Source organism: Pan troglodytes, chromosome 16 (assembly GCF_028858775.2).
Source record: "Pan troglodytes isolate AG18354 chromosome 16, NHGRI_mPanTro3-v2.0_pri, whole genome shotgun sequence".
Classification (NCBI taxonomy): Eukaryota; Metazoa; Chordata; class Mammalia; order Primates; family Hominidae; genus Pan; species Pan troglodytes.
In genome coordinates, this window is record NC_072414.2 from 60,229,931 (window position 1) to 60,236,379 (window position 6,449).

The 6,449-nt window shown below is 42.5% G+C and overlaps 1 protein-coding gene across 3 annotated transcripts in view; it reads right to left on the reverse strand.

Moving 5' to 3' along the window:
- The window catches only part of CLN6 (CLN6 transmembrane ER protein), a 59,826-nt gene that overhangs the window by 30,502 nt on the left and 22,875 nt on the right, over positions 1 to 6,449 (reverse strand). The gene's annotated exons all lie outside the window — the stretch shown is intronic.

Below are 6,449 nucleotides of genomic sequence, written 5' to 3' on the forward strand. Positions count from 1 at the left end.
GCTGGTTCATCAAGACAGGGGAATTGCAATAGAGAAAGAGAGCCATGCCGAGCCAGCTGTGTGGGAGACCAGAGTTTTATTATTACTCAAATCAGTCTCCCCAAGCATTTGGGGAGCAGAGTTTTTAAGGATAACTTGGTGGGTCAGGGGAAGCCAGTGAGCCAGGAGTGCTGATTGGTCAGGGATAAAATCACAGAGAGTCAGAGCTGTCTTCTTGCGCTGAGTCAGTTCCTGGGTGGGGCCCACAAGATCAGATGAGCCAGTTTATTGATCTGGATGGTGCCAGCTGACTCATCAAGTGCAGGGTCTGCCAAATATCTCAAGCGCTGATCTTAGGAGCATTTTAGGGAGGGTCAGAATCTTGTAGCCTCCAGCTACATGACTCGTAAACCGTAATTTTTAATCTTGTGGCGGCTAATGTTAGTCCTTCTACCACCCTCAAGCTCCTGGCAGACACTGATCTTTCTGTCATCAACGTTTTGCCTTTTCTTAAATTTCATATTCCTGGAATCTTGCAGCTTTCTCTGGATGCTTTCACTTAGCCTGGTGCTTTTGAGATTCATGCATGCTGTGTCAAGAGCTCAGTTCTTGTTGTTATTGAGTAGAATTCTATTGTATGGATGTACTACAGTTTGCTAATCCAGGCACCAGTTGAAGGGCATTTGAATTGTTTCCACTTTGGGGCTAGTATGATTAAGCTGCTAGGAGCACATCACTGACAAGTTTCTGTGTGAACACATTTCATTTATCTCCAGTGAATACCTAGAAATGGAATGGCTGGGTCATACAGTGAGGATATGTTTAACTTCACAGGACACTGCACACTGCTTTCCAAAGCAGCTATACCATGCCAAATGATCTTGTGATGGTTAATACTGAGTGTTAACTTGATTGGATTGAAGGATGCAAAGTATTGATCCTGGGTGTGTCTGTGAGAGTGTTGCCAAAGGAGATTAACATTTGAGTCAGTGAGCTGGGGAATGCAGACCCACTTTTAATCTAGGGGGGCACCATCTAATTAGCTGCCAGCACAGCTAGAATATAAAGCAGGCAGAAATACATGAAAAGACCAGACTGACCTAGCCTCCCAGCCTACATCTTTCTCCTGTGCTGGATGCTTCCTGCCCTCAAACACTGGACTCCAAGTTCTTCAGTTTAGGGACTCAGAGTGGCTCTCCTTGCCCCTCAACTTGCAGACAACCTACTGTGGGACCTTGTGATTGTGTGAGCTAATATTTAATAAACTCCTCTCTCTCTCTCTCTCTCTCTCTCTATATATATATATATGCTCATGGAGTGGTAAGTGGAGCACAGTCAGGGTTGCAGGACATATTGGTTCTGTATATGCCTTATCCTGGTACAGCTTAACAAATGCCTATTCACTAATTGGGTAACTGAGAACTGCCTCTGGTTAATTGCACAGCTAGAGAAAGGGATCCCGCTTTGTCTGCTAGGTCCATATAGAATTATAACTTGCCCATTGTTTGATGGGGGATCCTGTAGCCAAACAAATGAATATATAATATATACATATATATGTATATATATGTATATGTGTGTGTGTGTGTATATATATATATATATATATATATATATATATATATATATATCCTATTAGTTCTGTCCCTCTAGAGAACCCTGACTAATACAGATCTTTAATCTTAAAAACTTCAGATACTCTGCCTGGTAGTAGCAGTCAGGAAAGATTCCCTTCTGGGTTTATAGCAGTAGGTAACCATAGTAATATCCTCTTGATGGAGAGAATCAAGTTAAGCATGTAACTCTCATGGCCTGGAGATTTTTCATTGCTGCAATGTGAGAGGAAAGCTTTAAACTAGGTCATCCACCCCCGCCCCTATCTCTCACGCTCCCTTGCCCTTCCAGGATTTTCCTGTGTTGGGCCCTAGCCTGAGTGCCAAGAACAGAATCAGGTCAAGGCAGTCTATACATAATGTATGGATCATCTGGGAATAAGGTTTCTACCTAAAGCAAAAAGCCCCAGTTGTCTGAGTTTAAATTAACTATTCATTTGTTTGGCTACAGGATCCCCCATCAAACAATGGGCAAGTTATAATTCTAAATGGACCCAGCAGACAAAGCGGGATCCCTTTCTCTAGCTGTGCAATTAACCAGAGGCAGTTCTCAGTTACCCAGTTAGTGAATAGGCACTTGTTAAGCTGTACCAAGATAAAGCGTACACAGAACCAATATTTCCTGCAACCCTGACTGTGCTCCCCCAACCGCTCCATGGTCATTGGCATTGCTCCATGACAGATGATTAAACAGAAACTTGGAGATGGGACTTAACCTGTTCAAGGCAACCCGGCAGAAGCCAGAGTGGACTCCTGGGTCTTTCTGCTATGCTGCTCCTGTGTCCTGGAGAACCAAGTCTATCATGCATGAAACAAGGCAATCCAGTTTTTCACCGAGGGCAGTTCTGAAAACAGCTGAGTAAACTGACCACTGCATAAGATGGTGCTTTCCTCATAAAAACACTGTTTGAGTTGGGAGTTTGTTACTGATTCAGATCTTGACACAGATGATAAAAATCTCATATAAATAAAGTTATTACAAATAGATACCCTTATAATACTTTGTTAGTAAAACTATGCTCAGTGTTTATGAGACAGGCCTGAACACATGGTAGATATTAATTACACAAGCAGGCCTATTCCACTGCAAAATTTTTTATGCAACATGACAAACTTTACTATGTCTTCAATAAAATTTAAAACCAATATGCTAACAATGGTGAATGATGAACTTGTTTTTTGTGTGTGTGTGTGGAGATGGAGTTTTTGCTCTTGTTGCCCAGACTTGGGTGCAGTGGCACAATCTTGGCTCACTGCAACCTCTGCCTCCCGGCTTCAAGCGATTCTCTTGCCTCAGCCTTCCAAGTAGCTGGGATTACAGGCACCCGCCACCATGCCCCACTGATTTTTTTGTATTTTTAGTACAGACGAGGTTTCACCATGTTGGCCAGGCTAGTCTTGAACTCCTGATCTCAGGTGATCTGCTCATCTTGGCCTCCCAAAGTGCTGGGATTACAGGTGTGAGCCACCGTGCCCAGCCTACTGTACATTTTATTAGAAATGCTTTTGTGTGTGTTAAGAAAAGCCCTGGGAAAAAAATTCAAATGGCTTTGGATTATTTATAAAAGCTGGGCTGCAAAAGCTTCTTAGGCTGATAAGCAACTTCAGCAAAGTCTCAGGATACAAAATCAATGTGCAAAAATTGCTAGCATGTCTATACACCAACAACAGGCAAGCTGGAACCAAATCATGAATGAACTTCCTTTCACAATTGCCACAAAAGGAATAAAATACCTAGGAATACAGCTAACAAGGGAAGTGAAGGACCTCTTCAAGGAGAACTACAAACCACTGCTCAAGAAATCAGAGATGACACAAACAAATGGAAAAACATTCCATGCTCATAGATAGGAAAAATTAATATTGTGAAAATGGCCATATTGCCCAAAGCAATTTATGGATTCAATTATATTTCATTAAACTACCATTGACATTCTTCACAGAATTAGTAAAAACTATTTTAAAATTCATATGGAACCAAAAAAATAGTTCAAATAGCCAAGACAATCCTAAGAAAAAAGAACAAAGCTGGAAGCATCATGCTATCTGACTTCAAACTATACTACAGGGCTACAGTAACCAAAACAGCATGGTACTGATACAAAAGCAGACACATAGACCAATGAAACAGAATAGAGAACCCAGAAGTAAGACCTTACACCTACGACCATCTGATCTTTAAAAACCTGACAAAAAAAAGCAATGGAGAAGGGATTCCCTACTTAATAAATGGTGCTGGGAGAACTGGCTAGCCAAATACAGAAAATTGAAACTGACTCCTTCCTTACACCATATACAAAAATTAACTCAAGATAGATTAAAGACTTAAATGTGAAACCCAAACTATAAAAACCCTGGAAGAAAACCTAGGCAATACCATTCAGGATATAGGCACAGGCAAAGGTTTCATGACGAAGACACCAAAAGCAATCGCAACGAAAGCAAAAATTGACAAATGGGATCTAATTAAACTAAAGAGTTTCTGCACAGCAAAAGAAACTATCAACACAGTAAGCAGACAACCTCCAGAATGGGAGAAAATTTTTGCAATCTACACATCTGACAAAGTTCTAATATCCAGCATCTATAAGGAACTTAAACAAATTTACAAGAGAAAAACAAAGAACCCCAAAAGTGGGCAAAGGACATGAACAGACACTTTTCAAAAGAAGACATACATGTAGCCAACAAACATACGAAAAAAAGCTCAACATTACTGATCATTAGAGAAACGCAAATCAAAACCACAGTGAGATACCATCTCACACCAATCAGAATGGCTATTATTATAAAAACTCAAAAAACAACAGATACTGGTGAGGTTGTTGAGAAGAAGGAAGGCTTTTACATTGTTGGCGGGAGTGTTTATTATAAAGATACATGCATGCATATGTTCATTGCAGCACTATTCACGATAGCAAAGACATGGAATCAACCTAAATGCCCATCAATGATATACTGGTTATAGAAAATGTGTTACAAATACACCATGGAATACTAGGCAGCCATAAAAAGGGATGAGATTATGTCCTTTGCAGGGACATGGATGGAGCTAGAGACCATTATTCTTAGCAAACTAATGCAGGAACAAAAACCCAAATACTGCATGTTCTCATAAGTGGGAGCTAAATGATGAGAACACATGGACACATGGGGCCTGTTGGAGGGTAGGGGGTAGGAAGAGGGAGAGCATCAGGAAGAATAGCTAATGGATGCTGGGCTTAATACCTGGACGATGGGATGATCTGTGCAGCAAACCACCACGGCACACATTTACCTGTGTAACAAACCTGCACATCCTGTACATGTACTCCTGAACCTAAAATAAAAGTTGGAAATTTTTAAAAAATGCAGGCTGAGATTTTGTATATAACTCCTAATTTCTTTTTTCTTTTTTTTTTTTTTTGAGACGGAGTCTCGCTTTGTCACCCAGGCTGGAGTGCAGTGATTCTATCTTAGCTTACTGCAACCTCTGCCTCCCAGGTTCAAGCGATTCTCATGCCTCAGCCTCCCGAGTACCTGGGACTGCAGGCGCGCACCACTGCGCCAGGCTAATTTTTGTATTTTTTAGCAGAGACCAAGTTTCGCCATCTTGGCCAGGTTGGTCTCGAACTCCTGACCTCACATGATCTGCCCGCCTCGGCCTCCCAAAGTGTTGGGATTACAGGCATGAGCCACCGTGCCCAGCCTCATTTCTTTTTGATCAGGTTCTTACTCTCCATGAACAGGGTCCACAAATCGGTGTCAGCGATCTTTGAACTGCTTGAAATTGTATGCCACGTGTGTTGAGGATACATACATATTTTTCGGGAATCCCTAGCTTTCATTAGATCTTCAAAGGCCTCTGTAATGCAGTCACAAGTCTGAATCACTTATGTCTTCAGTTTTTTTTTTTTTTTCTGTTGCAAGCAGTGAAATCAAAATTACTCCACTGACTTTAGAGGAATGTTCTGAGTGGGAATAATTTTTTTAAAGTAGCCTGGTTTTCTGTTTTTGGAAGTGATTGAACTATTAATAAAATATCTGAAGGGCTTCCTCCCCATAAAACAACTGGATCCTCGGGGTGGGGTTAGGAGAATGCTTTATTTAAAAAAAAAAAAAAAAAAAAGACAGGGTCTTCGGCCGGGCACGGTGGCTCAGGCCTGTAATCTCAGCACTTTGAGAGGCCGAGGCGGGCGGATTGCCTAAACTCAGGAGTTCGAGACCACCTGGGCAACATGGGGAAACCCTGTCTCTACTAAAATACAAACAATTAGCCTGGCGTGGTGGTGTGCTTCTGTAATCCCAGCTACTTGGGAGGCTGAGGCAGGAGAATTGCTTGAAACCGGGAGGCGGAGGTTTCAGTGAGCCGAGATGGTGCCACTGCACTCCTGCACTCCAGCCTGGGTGACATAGCGAGACTCCGTCTCCAAAAAAAAAAAAAAAAAAAGCAAAAAAACCCACAGGGTCTTCCTTTGTCTGCCACGATGATAGCTCACTGCAGCCTTGACCTCTTGTGCTCAAGGCACCCTCCCACCTCTGCCTCCTGAGTACAGGCGTGTGCCATCATGCTTCACTAATTTTTACATTTTTGGTAGAGATAGGGTCTTGCTATGTTGCACAGGTTGGTCTGGAACTCCTGGCCTCAAGCAGTCCTCCTGCCTTGGCCTCCCAAAGTGCTGGGATTACAGACGTGAACCACCGCACCCAGATTCTCCCCCGATCCCCAAAAAATGCTTTTAATGCATTGCTCGCTTCCCCTCCACTAAAATCAAACCAACAACAACAAAGTCGTGGCGCTGAGACTGCGGTAGGGAGCCAAGGAGCGCAAAGGAAAGGTCGCGCTGCCTTCAGGGCAAAGGCTCACGTCGGCTGCTA